This window comes from Pteropus medius, unplaced genomic scaffold (assembly GCF_902729225.1).
Source record: "Pteropus medius unplaced genomic scaffold, Ma_sr-lr_union100, whole genome shotgun sequence".
Lineage (NCBI taxonomy): Eukaryota > Metazoa > Chordata > Mammalia > Chiroptera > Pteropodidae > Pteropus > Pteropus medius.
Window position 1 is genome coordinate 15,948,996 of NW_024346062.1, and position 15,903 is coordinate 15,964,898.

Sequence of the window (15,903 nt, forward strand, 5' to 3'; positions counted from 1 at the left end):
AAGTAGTCAAAAAGCTTTACTGTTAAACAAGTCTTGAAAATCTAAGTATTCTAACAAACTGCCTCTTTCCTGAAAAGTCTCTTCTTCCTTTTGAGCAGTGGTTATTACTTTGAGCTCTCACATTTTCTTGCCTTCAAATGGAGCTTTTTTCTTTTAGAAGAGACACTGTAACTTCTCTTTTTTCCTTCTCTCAGATTTTCCTTGCCTGAACAGCCCTTCCTGAGGATTCTTTCTCAGAGTAATTATGGTGTTCTGAGTTCCAGTGTGTATCAGTAGCTCTTCTTCCAGTCGTCCTTTTCAAGTGTCTAATGATCTCCTCCCAGAACTGTCAACCTTTTTTTCTTTTCAGAGAGGTCCCATCCAGTAGGTTGTTGAGCTTCTCCTATGTGCTTTCTTTGAGCAAGCACAACCTTCTCCTCCTCTTCTCTTCATCTTCTCTTCCATCGTAGTTACATTCGATTAGTTTGATTCCTCATATCACCCAGACCATTCTCTCTCTCTTCATTCCCTTGCCTGTTTGCTCCTCTAGGCTCCCCATCCTGGTCGCGTATCCTCCCTTCTTCCTGCTCCTCAGACCTCCTGCAACCTGCCCTCATGCGCGCCCCTCCTCCCAGGAGCTTTAGCTGCTTCCCCCCTCCCCCTCCCCACCGTTCCCCACGTGCAGGGAGCCCGGGTCGCAGTGGGACCCACGCACCAGCCAAATGCTCGCCACCGGAGCCTCGTAGCTCTCCCTTCGCTGCCCCGCCAGCCCCACGCCAAGGCGGCCGGGGATCGACCGCTTAGCTGCCGGCCAGTCCGGAGGAGGGATGCACTCGGCAACGCCGGCCTGCGCTCGCCACTCACACGCCCCCTACACGCCGAGCCCGTCCGCCGCCGCCGGCCTCGCTGAGCCGCCCCGGCCTTCGCCCGGCGCCTGGCCTCTGGGCCGCCGCCCGGGCACCGCGCCGCCTCCGCCCTCCTCCTGGCCGGTTCCCGTCCTCCTCGCCACATCCTGACCTGCCCGCCGCCCCCTTTCTTACCGGCTAGCGTGCAGGCTTCGTGGGGCGGAGGGAGCCGACTCGGATCGGCGGCCTCCCCCGCGGCCGGGCCCGCGGTCTCCGCCGCCGAGTGAGTCCTCGGGCTCCGGGAGTCTCGGGGTAAGCAGAAGTCCGTGAAAGGGAGGGAGAACAAGAAGGACGCGGAGGGGAAGGGGAAGGGGAAGCCCCAGCCCGCGGCACCAACGCGCGATCCCCTGCGGAGCGGATCCAACAATCAATTCATTATTGAAGCACCAACGGCGAGGGCAGCAAGAGCAAGAAGTAACCAGCCGTCGTCGTCGCCGCGGCCACGCGCGCGCTCCCGCTCCCGCCGCTTATCGGCTCCCGGCAGCCGCCATGACGCGAAAGACCGAGCGTAACCGTCTCCGTCGTAGCCGCCGCCGCTACCGAGGTCGCCGTCGCCTCCACCTCCCGCGCGACGTAAGCTCCTCTGCTCACTCCCCTTCCCCACTCAGCGCGAGGAAAGCGGGCGAGTGAGCGGGCGCGAGCACGCCGAACCCCTCGGACTGGCGCGCGCGGGCGGTGGGAGGGGCTATGTTGTGGAGTCGTGGGACGTAGGAAGAAAGCGATTGGTGTTGATGCCGGGCGGCGAGCGAGTGCGCGCACGCGCACTGATGGGAGCGCGCACGCCGATCGCGCGAAGTCCGCCGGACTCTGGTCACGGTTGTGGGCCGCTGATCCTTGCTTGGGCGCCCTCCCTTAGCCGCCCTGAGTTTAGTTCCGGGAAGTGGGAGCTGCAGGCTCGCTCCGTGCCGGTATGGACGCTACTGTAACTCGGGACGGTTGCGCAAGGATGTCGCAGTGGAGAGACTGAGAAGGAACTGGAGAAGCAGGGGGGTAGGGAGATGCTGAAGACTACGATGGGGTTTGGGGAGCGTTAGAAGGAACGCAGTACTAAACCGGGAGCTGGATCGTGCCTGAGGCCGGTCGTCCAGGCCTCGGCCGGGTCTGAGCGTCTGTCCTGAGGGGCGGGGAGGGGACTGCTGCGTCACACCGGACGGCCTGGGAACCCAACTGTTGGGCAACTGTGGTCACTTCCCGCAGCCTTCTACGCTTAGGCGGCCTACAACAGAGGCTCCGTCGGGGCCTAATGCTCCGCGTGGGCGGGGCACTTGAGAAGACAGAGAGAAAATAGAGACCGAATTGTTGACTTCTTGTGCAGTTCCCCGATTCGTTTGTGGGTAGCCCAAACCTGGTTCAGAAAAAAAAAACCTATTACAACCTTTCTAGGAACCCCTCTCTGGAGGACGGAGTAGAGGGTACGGTGCAGAATGGCTACAAAAAAAGCAATTCGAGGGACGTTAGTAACTGTATATTAGTTTAACGTTCTGCAATTTAGTTGACCGTTTCTATCATAACTGTAACTGCGGGCCTCCGATACAACCCTTGAGACGTGTCGAAGGAAACACTACGTTTCAAGCATGGTGGTGTCCTGTTCACTCTTTGAAAGCATTTTTTTTTTAATCAGAAATCTTTTACACATCATTATTTTTCTGGTCCACAAGTCAATCTTGAATCACTCGAAGTTAATAATTTTTGAAACTTTCTAATCCCATTCTTAAATTATTGGATTTGGCGTAAAGGCCCACTTTCCAAGTCAGATGAATTTGAATGTGGTAACTACATTGCCAAAATAATTCTTTTCAACGTGTGGGAAATACTCAGGTTTTAGTACTTGCTTTTTAAACAGTTTGGTTTAAAACCGTCAAAAAGATGTCACAACATAACTCCAAGAATGTATTCATTATATGGAAAGGTGTCTTCACCCTTGGGGAGTAGGGGAAGGCAAACAGATAGACATGGTCTATTCAAAAAAATGTATGTCCCTGAGCAATGAATAGTGAAAATTGAAACAGTACCATAGTTTCCAAAGTTACCTGTGCTCAGTCTCTTTATTTCTTTTTTCCCCAGTTATAGCGGGTAGTGAGGAATAACAGAGTCTTGCAAATCTCTATCTCTGAAGTCCATAAAAGTAGGAACTGATTTCTAATTTTTAATATTATGCTTTAAAAGTATAATAAAATTACCTTAATGATATGAACTTCCTATACCTCCTACTGATTTCTTTCTTGGATTACTAGAGTGGTAAGTAAAAAATGAAAGCCCCAGAAAAGCAGTAACCGTGGGAGATAAAGAATTTTGTAATCAGAAGTATTCAGATAAGTTTTCAAATATAATTATACTACATTTTTATCATTACTGTTTGGATATAATCTATTTTACATATTTTCTGAAGGCACATCTCAAACCCCTTTAAAGTACTGATTTGCCATTTAGATGTGGTATGCTACATATATACATATATGGTTTGCTGGAGATTTATATATTTGGTAAAATCCTAGTATACTTTATGACTCCACAGACCTTTAGAATGACTGTTGAGAATGTAGAGAAATACAAGGTAAGAGAAAAATTGGAACAATCTTTTTACCATTTGTTATCTGCACAGTTAAATTCTTAGTTTCATTTTGTTTGAATAAACTTTATCTCAACCTACTGGTACTGAAAACAATAGAAAAAGTTGATAATCTCAACACATGACTTGCAAAAATTCCTGAGAATTAACATCAATCAGGTGGTCTTTATTACTCTCTGATTTCCTATTTGGGAAATATCATATTCTCTGAAAAGACTTTCTTTTACAAAATCTGGGACAGCACTTTCTGGGTCCTGAATTCTGATATGCTTTACTAGGGCAAGTTACCAGTGGGTACCTTTAGGTGGAGATAGATTGAAAACCACTTATCTGTAATTGTGAGATTGTAACATGAAAACAGTGATTACTCTGCTTTTCCGTTAATGTTTGGATGCCAAGATAGGATTTTAATTTTATAATTATGTTCTTGTTCCCTAGAAGATTTGCCTATGAGAAACTGCTAAAACAATCAGGACAATATGAAAATACCCTAGAATCTGAACCTTCAACATCAACCCCCAGGTCCTTGCCAAACAGAGGAAGAGCTTTCCAAATATGATACTTAAATTTATCAAGTCTTCTATAAATAGAACCTGTAGAGAAATCCAAGTCACTTTATAGTGAAAATTTACTGTAGATTTTCTGTTTTCTTAATCATAAATTTTATAGGAGAAACTGAGACACTATGGTTCTCACTATTGGGTAGAGAGTAAGAGTCAGTCACCTAGGAAATTTTTTCCTGGCTACACATGCCTGACACTTTTATTCTTCCCTCTTCTGATAAGCAGAATTTCTAGGTTCTAGGTAGTGTTTGGGAAAATTTCCTAGTTTATTCTGATATCCACCAACAGCTCATCTACCTTGTTAATGGCCAGTGCGTTTAGGGATTTTTACTAAAGATTCTTGCAGATGATACTAAGAGGCAACTTTGGATAAAATCTAATAGGCGTTAAGTAGATACAAAGATTCTGCTTTCCCTACTTACAAAATTAAGTGTACTTATAGAGTAAAAAAAAAAAAGTAGCTAACCTCAGAATATCAAATTGGTGCATTGATGGTATATCATTCCTCCTCTCCCAAATCCTTTATTTACTGTCCATTTTACCATTTATTGTCTTCAGCTTTTATTCTTAATCCCCACCACTTTGTTCATTAGGGCTTGTTTCCAGCTGACTCTGTAGGTTTCCTTCAAACTTGAGATCTTCTGAAATCACTTACTTGATTTAAATAAATATATTTAAATATACCACATATATTTACATATGTAATATTTTAGTCTTTTCACAATTTGACCCCAACATGTCTTCCCTCCATTCTTAGCAGACACTTTACACTCTAGCCACACACATCCTTCAGGTCACTAGAAAGGTATCCTCATTGTAAATGTATATAGTCTATCTATCTTATGAATCAGTTTCTTGTAGTGTGATTTGGTTAAGTAAATTATCAAGAACTGCTTGAATTCCCTGTTACAGTCGTACTGACACCCTATGAGACATGTCAGCTCTCTCACCTTCCTTTTAGGATATCGAATTGTTTATTCTGTAAATGCAACATGTCATTGTATTATAATAAAGCATTTTTTTTAATACTACATCGTGAGCTCCTTGAGCACAGACTCTGTGTGTCCCCAGTGCATTGACATTCATTCAATAAGTTGCATACTAAACACTGCTGGGGAAGGTGACCAGGAATTATAATAGTGCAAAAACAGATACTTTCAATAGCTAAAGTCTAATGCAGGAAACAATCACACTGCAAAGTTATAACAAAAATAGTATGGAGAAGCATGTGCTGTGGGAATTCATGGAGAACCCTAGTTGGAAAAGTCTACCCAAAGGAAGTGATGTGATTTGAGAAATGAAGAATTAGTATGAGTTAGGCAAAAAGGAAGTAACGAGCTTTCCAGGTAAAAGCATGGGCAAAAATTCTGGGGCCAGAGAGATGATGATGTCAATTTACATCCCAGTTTGCCAAGGATAGGCTTTTTTTTTACTTTTGGAAGTGTCCTTGTTTGGATGATAAGTTACATTGTCACCATACCTATAAGGGACTACAAGAAGCATAATACTATTGGAGAAGACAGAACTGAGGACAATGAAGCTGCATGGAGGCCAGGCCATTAAGGAACCAGAGGCTAGGGACAAAAGTAGGTTATTTCCTTGGAACAAGTGGAAACAAACCTTTGAAAGATTTTAAACTGGATAGTAATGATGGAATTTACTACCTGAAGTTTTTACTCTAGGTGTAAATTCCAAAAATGGATTAGGAGGTCAAAATAGATACAATATTCTTCAATGCAGTAGGAGGTAGTCAAAAGATTAGAAATAATTTGATGGACCAAGGTAGTGTTATGAAAGTGGAGAGAGTGAATAAAAAAATATTCATTGCATTTGTTGGTTCCTCTGAATCAGATTCAGGGTTAGGACAAGGAGGGAAGCTGTAAATACAATGAAATGAAATGGAACTTAATGACATCCACTTAAAGGGTAATAGGTTTGAAGATGGGTAAGTATGGAAACAAATTTAGGACTTACTGAGTTTTTGATGCCTTTGAGTCATCCACAAGACTTTCAGATAGAAGTCTAGAACTGAGAAGGGAGATCTTGACTGATATTTAAAACCACTAAGTGTGTAGGGCGAAATTATGAAGTATTGTGTATACGTGAAGTAGATGTGAAGACAGCCTTGGTGTGTGCGGTGAAAAACTTTCAATTAATTTTTGGCTAGGTACAGGAAGATAACCTGGATCAGGAGTTGCAGATGTCAGAATGGTGGTGTGCAGTGGAGGACAAAGGCATAAGTGCTTCAAAGAAGAAGTGATGAATAGTATTCTGTGGTGTTGAAAAGTCACATAAAATAAGGCCTGAATAATATCTACTGGATTTAGTAATATAATGGTCATTGGTTACCTTAGCAAGAATTATTTTGTTGGAGTAATAGTTACAGAAGCCAGATCAGAGTGGAATGTAATAAATGAAGAAATTGAATCAATGAGTCTAAATTTCTCAGATGATTTGACTTTGACTTGAAAGAGAATATGAATTGGGGGGAGGGGCAGATTTTTATTTGTTTAGGTAATGGACTTAATGTGTTTAAAAAATTATAAATGCCCTTTTGGATATATTAGAGTTAGCAATAAGAATTAGCTGAAAGAATTAACACCATTAATCATTCAAAAAGGGAAATAAATATTTAAAAAATACTAGTTCGGGAATGAGATGCCACTGTTTATAGTTATGGGCTCTAAGTGGTCACTTAATTGGTATGATTGAGAGTGTCTGTAAGCTTTCTACTTCTCAAATATATGCCTTATGCTCTACTAATGTCTGAAAAGTAATTTATAGAAATCTATTTGAAAGCATATATTCCTTGGAAGAGTAGTATGTTAAGGTAGTTCTCAACTGCCAAAATTTAGAGTTACCTGAGAAGTTTTACACTAAAAATGCTCAAGTCCTACTTCGATTCCATTCCTTTGCTCTGAGGTGGGGCCTTGATATATGCATTCTTTAAAAGCTTCCCTTTTTAAAAGATAATTCTAGTGTGCCGTTAGTATTGAAAGGCTATGGACATCATTGTAGTAACACTGCATTGACTCGTAACAATTAGTTTAGATGAAATACAGAGAGAAGCAAAGAGACGTATTTTGAAAAAAGTGGTTATTAATAGGGCAGGGGAAGATTTTGCCACGTGGGGGACATTTGACAAAATGTGAAATCATTTTTAGTTGTCACAGTGAAGTAGGAATGATGCTGACATATAGTGGTTAGAGGCCAGGGATAGCGCTAAAGATCCCACAATGCACTGGGCAGTCTGCCACAACAAAGAATTATCTGGCCCAAAATGACAATAGTGCCATTGTTGAGAGAAACTGTACTATCAAGGATGGCAAGCTCTAGGTAGTATTTTTTAGTGAAATCTTAATGGGTGGGGGTTGTGGTTTGGTAAGGGTGCTAATGAATGAGGATCTACTCTACCTAACAACTTAGCCTAAACTCAGCCTTGCTTAAAACCAGTAAAAAAAGAGCCAGTACATTTGCAGAACTAAGATGTGGTTGTTGAAATAGACTACATTATTTTCTTTGTTTAAAAAAAATTAGAATGTAACTGAAACTCATTGCTGGTGGGGTACAAATTGGTTATAGATACTTTAGAAAATTGATAGGCAGTATCCATTATAGCTGATTTTGTACCTATTCGATAATTCAGCAATTTCTCGAGTCTATTCAAGACAAATGCAAATGTCTACTAAAAGTCTTGTATAGGAATGTTCATAGCACTTTAATTCATTATGGCCTCAAACTGGAACAAACTGAAGTTTATTCATACAATGGAGTACTACCCAGCAATAGAAAAGAATAAACTGCTACACACTGTAACGGGTTGATCTTTGTGTTGAGTGAAATAGACACAAAAGAATTCATCTTGTATAATTCCATTTATATGAAATTCAAGAACAAACAAAACTAATGATGATATAAGTCAGGATTGTAGTATCCTTTCTGGGCATGGGTATTGATTTAGAAGGGGCATAAGGAAGCCTTATAAAATACTGGAAATGTACTATATCTTGATCTGGGTGATGGTTATATAAGTGTATTCATACGAAAAACTCCATCGAGCTGAACATTAAATTTTTGAACTTTACTGTGTATATGTGCTGTGCCCCAATTTTTTTTAATTAAAAATTAGGGGAAAAAACAGGAAACCTAATTTTAGACTGCTTGAAGTCATATCTCAAGTCCTACTCAATATATTCTCAATAAATATAAACAAATCTAATGCATTATTTAGAAAGTTAACTTCAGATTTTGAGTCAGACCTAATTTTAAACCACAACTTGATCCATTATTAGCTATATGACATTGGGCAAGTTACTTATATTGGGATTTTTTTATGACTGGAAGAACAGGAGGATCAGTGAGTTGAGAGAAGTATAGAAAAACCTTTAAAAATTTTTTAGCCTTTATTCATGATCTCCCACTACTGAGAAATATTTACAGATATTTAAGAGTGGGCCACAGCAGCTATATATGTATGAGGTGATTTAACAATTCTGGCTTTGGCTAGGATGAACAACTGAATCCTATCTGGACCAATCAGATGGTCCTGAGAATTTACAATTGGGATTGAGAAAGTTTATCAGACCGCCGATCTGATCTGAGAAACATGTTAAGTTAGATCAGGGCTACTTTGTTTGGGAGCAGCACATGGAGAATGAGAGTTATGTTGCAGAACAGGAATAATCTCAGATTACTTACTATGTCACTCAGTGTTCTAAGTGTTATAACTCTCTGAGGTTGGTACTATTATCCCTAATTTACAGATAAGGAAACTGAGAAGCTTGACTAAAATAAGTGCTAAAGCTAAAATAAAACTTAGGCAGTTTGACTTCATAGTCAGTGCTTTCATGAAGCAGTGCTGACATCAAACACAGATATAATTGTCTTGGTTCCTGATAGCTTTCCAGTTCCTGAACTCAGTTCCCTTAGAAGATTGAGTCTACTCCCTATCTTTGAATTATTTATCATAATTTACCCTTATAATAAAATTTAATGTCTTTGCTTAAGCTGACTGAATTGGATTTCATCCATTTGCGATTGGAAGAGTCTTGCTTCAGTTTGACTATGAATGGGGCTGTGAATAACAAACCTCAAAGAAACAAACTGGCTGGGTTAAGGTCCAGTAGCAGGTAATGAAGAATTTGTCGCCCTAAAATGAGAACTTGTTACCCATTGTTATGCAATAGTAAATCTTTTATTCAGATTTTCTCCAATGATGTCTTAGAACTCAGACTATACAGGCACTGAGGTGGGGCATGAGAGAACTTGGTAGCCAAATATAAAAAATGCCAAGTACATTGGTTTACTATATGTGGAGTTTTGAAAAATACATTAGGAATGAGGAATTTGAAACAAAATTTTCAGATGAAAGTAGATTGGAGCAAATTTGGCAATTATTAGAAGCCAATTTGCCTTTGATCTGGGAATATATAACGAGATCCAGAAATTATTCAAGGAGCTAATGAATTGCAACAATTTTTTTTTTTTTTTTGCCATCTTGTTTCTAATGACTTTTTACATTGAAAACCAGAAAGTGAAATTTCAGCAATAGGAATAAGACTTTCACAAGGAGGAGCAAATGATATAAAAGAACTCTAATTCCTTAGCTTCTTCCAAAACATTTTCCACTGCCCATCCCCTTCCATACCTCACAAAAGTGTGTTTATCCGTCACATTGTCTATTACTGGCCACTAGGATTGGAATGCACTATGTCTGAGAATATTACTAAATGGCAAACTGCAAGCTGCCATGCCCATTTTTTCTCTTTGCTTTGAGGCTAAAGCAGAGAACAATGAGGATGGGCAGAGTCCCAGCTGTTGCTAAGAAACAGAAGTTCAGAAGAATTGACAACTTAAGGAGAAACCTGACCCACCAAGGTTTTAAGCGTTAGCTAAATACAAAAGGAATCTCCCTAAAAGAAAATTGGCAGGCCATTCTCCACAGTAGAGCAGTCGCATGCCATAAAATTCTGAAGTAGACTCAGACCACAGGCTATCTCAACCCCTCAAGCGCTTCCTGTTCTTGAGTACAAAAGAATCTGCACCATCCAAAAGTGGGTACCCTTGCCCCAAATGAGGAACCTTAGTGTCCTTTGTCAGGACTGGCCTTCAAGGAGTCTGTAAAAGAGGATCCAAATTGGGTGCAGCCAGATTTTCTAAAACTGTCTAGAAGTGAGTCAATTAACTCATGCTCTATAAGACTTCCGTGGGCCTGTTATTTACTATCCCACTCCAGCTGTATACAACATATACTCTAGTTGAGCTAGTTAAATTTATACTTAATCCACAGATTGCAGAATTAATTCAGATATTTCTTAGATGTACTTTATATGCCTATCCTCAGGCTAGGTACATGAAAACAGTATTAAGATGGATAAGAGTTTTCCTCACTTAGAGTTGAGAAAAACTATTTAGCGGGAGGGAGAAAAGAGAAGAATAAGGAAATAAGGTTACAAAGTGGGATGGATTCTGTAAAGAAAAGATAGGATATTATCAGAGTAAAGAACAATAAATGGGAAGAGCAGTAGAGTGGTCAGAGAAAGCTTCTTTGAGCTGTAACTGGAAAAATGAGGTGAAGTCTATTGTCGGAAGAATAATGGGGAGGACAGGAAGGAGAACAAGAGCAAAGACCGTAAGTTAAGAAAGAGTTTGTTACATATGATGAGCTGCAAGTATAGTTAAAATTTAGGAAAAGCATAGAGAACTTGAGTTGATATTAGATTGAAGAAACAGTCAAGAAACCTCCTTTGATCCAGAGTCTTGTGGAATATTTGGGGTTTAACTGCAAACACAAGAGGATACCATTGGAAGTTTTTACACCAAAGATAACATAATCTGATTTACTTTCTATATGATTGTCCTAGCTGCTATGTAGAAAATGAATAATATTAGCAAGAGTGAAAGTGGTTCTCTACTCTCTAGGTCTCCACTTAAGAAGTTATTCTACTATATAAATGGCCGTTAGGATTACAGGAGTAGCTTTGGAGTAGATGTAGAGAAGATGGAATCCAAAATAAATTTGGGAAGTAAAAGTTACACTTGAGTTAAGGTCCTTCTATTACTATACAATATTTAAATATATTAATAAATAATATGAGCATATTATTTGGAAATGAGGACATAAAAATTAAAAAAACTAGAAATATTGAAGGTAGTTGAGAGTGAAAAGGGGACTACTGTTTTTAATTATAAACATTCAATATTATTTTCTTATAAAAATTATGTGTATATGTAAGTGTGTGTGTGTGTGTGTGTGTGTGAGTGTGTGTGTGCAAGCTTTGCTGTGAAAGGCTAGAGAGATGTGTGATGATAGGTGGAGGAAGTCAAAGAAGGACTTTTGTTTTAAGTAGAAAATACTATATTGGTGGACTGGCATGAATAATAAGCGGAGAATGAAATTTGATGATGTGTAGTAGACAAATGAAATAACTGAAGAAGCAAAATATTGAGAAGAGGAGAAAATATAGCTGTCAAGAGTTTCCCATGATAGGAAAAATGACACTCTTTCAATTTTAAGAGAAAAGAAGGGCGAGAAGATGAGTGCATACAGATGCAGAGAGATTTGAATACTTGTTAGAATGAAAATGAAATAAATCCTTTCTGATGGTTTCTGTATTCACTTATGGAGTAGGATCATCCATTGAAAAGCTGTAGAGTGAAGGAGTTTGCAATAACAGGAAAAAAATATGACATTTTCACCTCAGAGAATGTAACGATGAACTTCCTAGGAAAGTAAGTAGGAATTCCAGGTTGGCTTCTAAGCTAAAGTGAGCTGGGCAGACAGGAGAGAGTGGACTAAATAGTAGTTCAAAATCGATATTTCACAGATACTGCAATTATCAGTCTTTACATGGTCCAGAGTCAGTCCGGGGTATGAATGAAGTTAAGTAATAGTTTTTGGAGGTGGTGAAGTTAAAGAATTAAGCTTTTTCCAATTTTTCATGTTAAAGAGCTTGGAAGTTGCCACTCTGTCCTAACAGACTGAAAAATCAACAAATCTTCTTGGATGAATAAGAGAGGGGAGGACACAGGACAAACCTCTGCCCACGGGATTGGATATACAGGCAAGTATAGGTAGTCATAGTTTACCTGAGCAGAAACAAGCAGAAATCACTGTAGGAACCAGTCCAGGATAGGAAAATCTGAACTGTATAACTGATGAATTGCTGGAGGCTCAGTGCAGACAAATCAGAGCTAAAAACTTCAGGAGACTCAATCAAACAGAGGGGCCCACACAATATGGTGATATTTACCTCTAGGAGCTCAACTCGATTCCCATAGTAAATATCTGACAAAATCCCCTGTGCTTCAGGGGGATTATAAAAGGAATTATTTTGAAATATATCTAAACAAGGCCTGAATTCAGTGGAAACTAGTTGACCAAAACCTAACTTGCTACATACAGTATTATCAGTCTGACTGACCTAGGGGAAGGGAAATACCCAACTCCAGCTGACTCTAGCTACCCTGTCCTAAAGGAGAAAAACAAAACCAAACCAAACCTGAGAAACACTTGTGAGAGTCACAGTCCAGAGACATAGGCACACTAAAAGACTGAGACTAATCATAGGACTAGTGAATGCTTCCCCTCCCCTCACATCTCACCACCACATCACTAAAGGCCTGTTTACAACAGTTCCTTTTACCCAGTACAACAAATCCAGCTATCTGGAAAAAATTACCAGGCATACCAAAAGGCAAAACAAACAAACGAACAAACAAAAACCCAAAACACCACAATTGGAAGAGACAGAGGAAGCATCAGAACTAGACATGGCAGGAATGTTGGAATGGCCACATCAGGAATTTAAAACAATATTTAATATGCTAAGAGCTCTAATAGATAAAGCAGATGGCATGTAAAAGAACAGGTGGATAGTGTAAGCAGAGAGATGGGAATTCTAAGAAAGAACCAAAAAGAAATGCCAGAAAAAAATAAAAACCACTGTAATGGAAAAAAAATTGGGAGACTGTCGTTAGATAGGTCATCTATATATATTTTGTAAGTCACTGAGAATGATTATGTATAGTCTTGGAAAGGGAAAATATGATAGTAAACCAGGAACTAAAATTGGCTATAAGCAAGGGAGTGACTAGAAATAGACAGCTATAGAGGACTGACAAGTGGTAGAACCAATGACATTAGCTTTGAAGGCCCTTATATTCTTGAAGGCAAGGAAGACACAGGCCCCAGATCCTGATCCTGGGATTCATAATGTAGGAGGAAAGAAAGTCTTCACTTGAAAAAGATATAGTCGAATCATTATTAAACAACCTAGAATCAGTTAATTCTACGAATATAGGTCTTAATTCAATAAAGATATTTTATTCAACTATATGTTGAATATTTGTGTATTGTGCCATTTGTTTTAGGTGTCTGAGATAGAGCAATCAATAGCAACAAAAAAGATCTCTGCGTTTTTTTGGAACTTATATTCCTTTGAGGGCAGCCAGAAAATAAATATGTTAAATCTGGTAGTGGTAGGTGCTATGAAGAAAAATATGTATACATTGGGAGGGATAGAAGGTCATGGGGATGGTATTTTAAACAAGGTCACGGAGAGTTTCTCTGATAAGGTAATAGATGTGTGAGCCTACAACAGAATAAAGTGATAAGAGATTTGCAGATATTTGGCAGGGGCAGGGGCAGGGGCAGGGGCATTCCACATAGAATGAAGAGAAAGGACAAAAGCCTCAAGGCTGGAGTATGCTTATTATGTTTGTGGAACAGCACAGAATCTAATGATACTTCAGTAGAGTGAGCATTCTCATATTAAATTTTTAAAATTATACTAATTTTTGAATTAATTTCAGGAAGTAAGAATGTTCATTTAGCTAGAAACTTCTCTGAGTCTTTCATATTTAAATTCTCCATAGATTGTAATTTTTCAACTTGAAATTTGAAGTATTTGGAGACTTGGTATAACACTTATAATAAGGCATAAATGCTTTATTTTTTAAAACATTTTAAAATCAATTTGACTTTATGGTTTCTTAATATTATTTGTTATTGCGGATCACCTATTTTTTTTCTCTGACTAGTTAATATCACTTTAATTAGAAAAATGTAAGTAAAAATTACATGAAGCTATTGTCTCATATATATCATTAACAAAACTTCTAGGTGAAATGATAGATGAGCCTGTATGATTCATTTGAAATAATTAGCCAAGACAAATAGATATATTTAAAGGAAGGGAAAATAAGTACAAGTACTTTGTCTAAGTTTGACATCCTATGGGTCTTCATAGTTAAACTAACATCTAATTTTAAATGATGATAAGTAAAACTCATTAGATATTTTCAAAACTGTTCAAACAAACTTCTTTTTAAAAAACTATCTTTATAAGACAAAAAGTACAGTCCAGTAAAACTGCTACAAGGAAGAGAGTGGCAATAGTTTCCTGCCTGTTTTTCATACTTTCATTTCTGCCCTATTCCCCTGACCCCCAAATCTATTCTCAACATAGAAACCAGAGGGGCCTTTAAAAACATAAAACAAATCATATTGCTCCACTGTTTAACACCCTTTCATGGAAAATTCAACCTTCTTTCCATGGTCTTCCAAGAGCCTGCATAATCTCACTTCAGTTTAACTCTCCAAAGTCTTACTCCCATCATCCTCCCCCCTCTACTCATTATGTTCCAGCCACTTGGCCTCCTTTCTTTTCTGAAACCTGCCAAATTCTTTTGCACTAACAGGCTTTTGCTCTGGTGGTTTCTAGGCCTGGAATGCTTTTCTCAGCTCCTCTCATGCAGGCTATTTGTTAACCTTCGGTCTAGATGTCACTTCCTCAGAGAGGCCTTCTAAACAACATTCTCTAAAGAGGCCTTCCTCAGTTACTTTTTCTAGTTACTGTGTTTATTTTCTTCAGAGTAATGATCATAATTTACAATTACCTCATTTTACTTGTCTTACTTTTCTTCTGTCTTTTCTCCCACTGGAAGGTAAGCTCCTTCATAAGCTGACATGATGAAAGATTTGGAAAAGTTAAGAATTTTGTTAAAAGTAAATTTTGTAGGATTTTTAAAAAGCAATTAAAAATTATAAGTAAAGTGTCTGTGGCCATGCCACCCTAAACACACCCGATCCCATCTGATCTCGGAAGCTAAGCAGGGTTGGGCCTGGTTAGTACTTGGATGAGAGACCACCTAGGAAGACTAGGTGCTGTAGGTGTAAAAAAAAAAAAAAAAAAAATTACTAGTAAAGCATATAAGTTCTACAGAAAGGAAATAAAATCATAGTATCCTATTGCCACATTATTATCGATTTCAATATATATAGTGACATAATTTTATTGGAGTGGTAGGGGTGAAAGCAGTATGTGAATGCTAAATGCCCCTGTGGAAGTGGGCATTATTGATCCGACGTCCACCACCTTTCCCCCTTTGCATATGGCTACATAGTCCAGGTGTAGCGGTTGGGCTCATTAATCTAAATTCATTAGTGTAATCCAATCCCTTTGTCACTCTAATAAATTGATAGATGGGCAGGCCTAAGCCAAAAAATTTATGGTATTCCCTAGACCATAGGGGATGGTTCAGGAATGAACATATTACTCAGTCTATAGTATAGAGATCTAAGAGGTTGTCAAGGAATTCAGAAAAGGGATGTCCTTATTGTAATGTGAAAGATCAGAGAATGAACCTCTTTCTTCCTCTGGATGTTGGGTGTGTCAGTGTGAAACCAGGAACTGTTATAGATTGTTAGCCCCACAAGAGAAGCAGTCTAAGGTTGGAACCATCACACAAGGGCGAAGGGAACTAAGAGAACCACAGAGAAATGGAGCTAGAGCCGCTGAACAAAGCTGACTCGCGTTCATCAGAAACTGTGGAAATCAATGCATTTCTTATGTCTTAAACTGGCTGAGATTAGGATTAATAGAAG

General features: G+C 39.3%; 1 protein-coding gene and 1 non-coding gene across 3 annotated transcripts in view; one reads left to right on the top strand and one right to left on the bottom strand.

Moving 5' to 3' along the window:
* Positions 1-1,563, bottom strand: part of CHD1 (chromodomain helicase DNA binding protein 1) — a 70,796-nt gene extending 69,233 nt beyond the window's left edge. The window contains exon 1 of one of the 2 annotated variants that reach the window (XM_039875175.1): positions 1,020-1,563. The gene's annotated coding sequence lies outside the window, so the exon portion shown is untranslated. The remainder of the gene's footprint in view (positions 1-1,019) is intronic. The other variant, XM_039875174.1, reaches the window with a different exon arrangement.
* A 13,510-nt stretch (positions 1,564-15,073) lies between these two features.
* On the top strand, positions 15,074-15,192 carry LOC120612619 (5S ribosomal RNA). The gene has a single exon (XR_005655503.1). It is a non-coding gene; the product is annotated as a 5S ribosomal RNA (ribosomal RNA).
* The last annotated feature ends 711 nt before the right edge of the window (positions 15,193-15,903 follow it).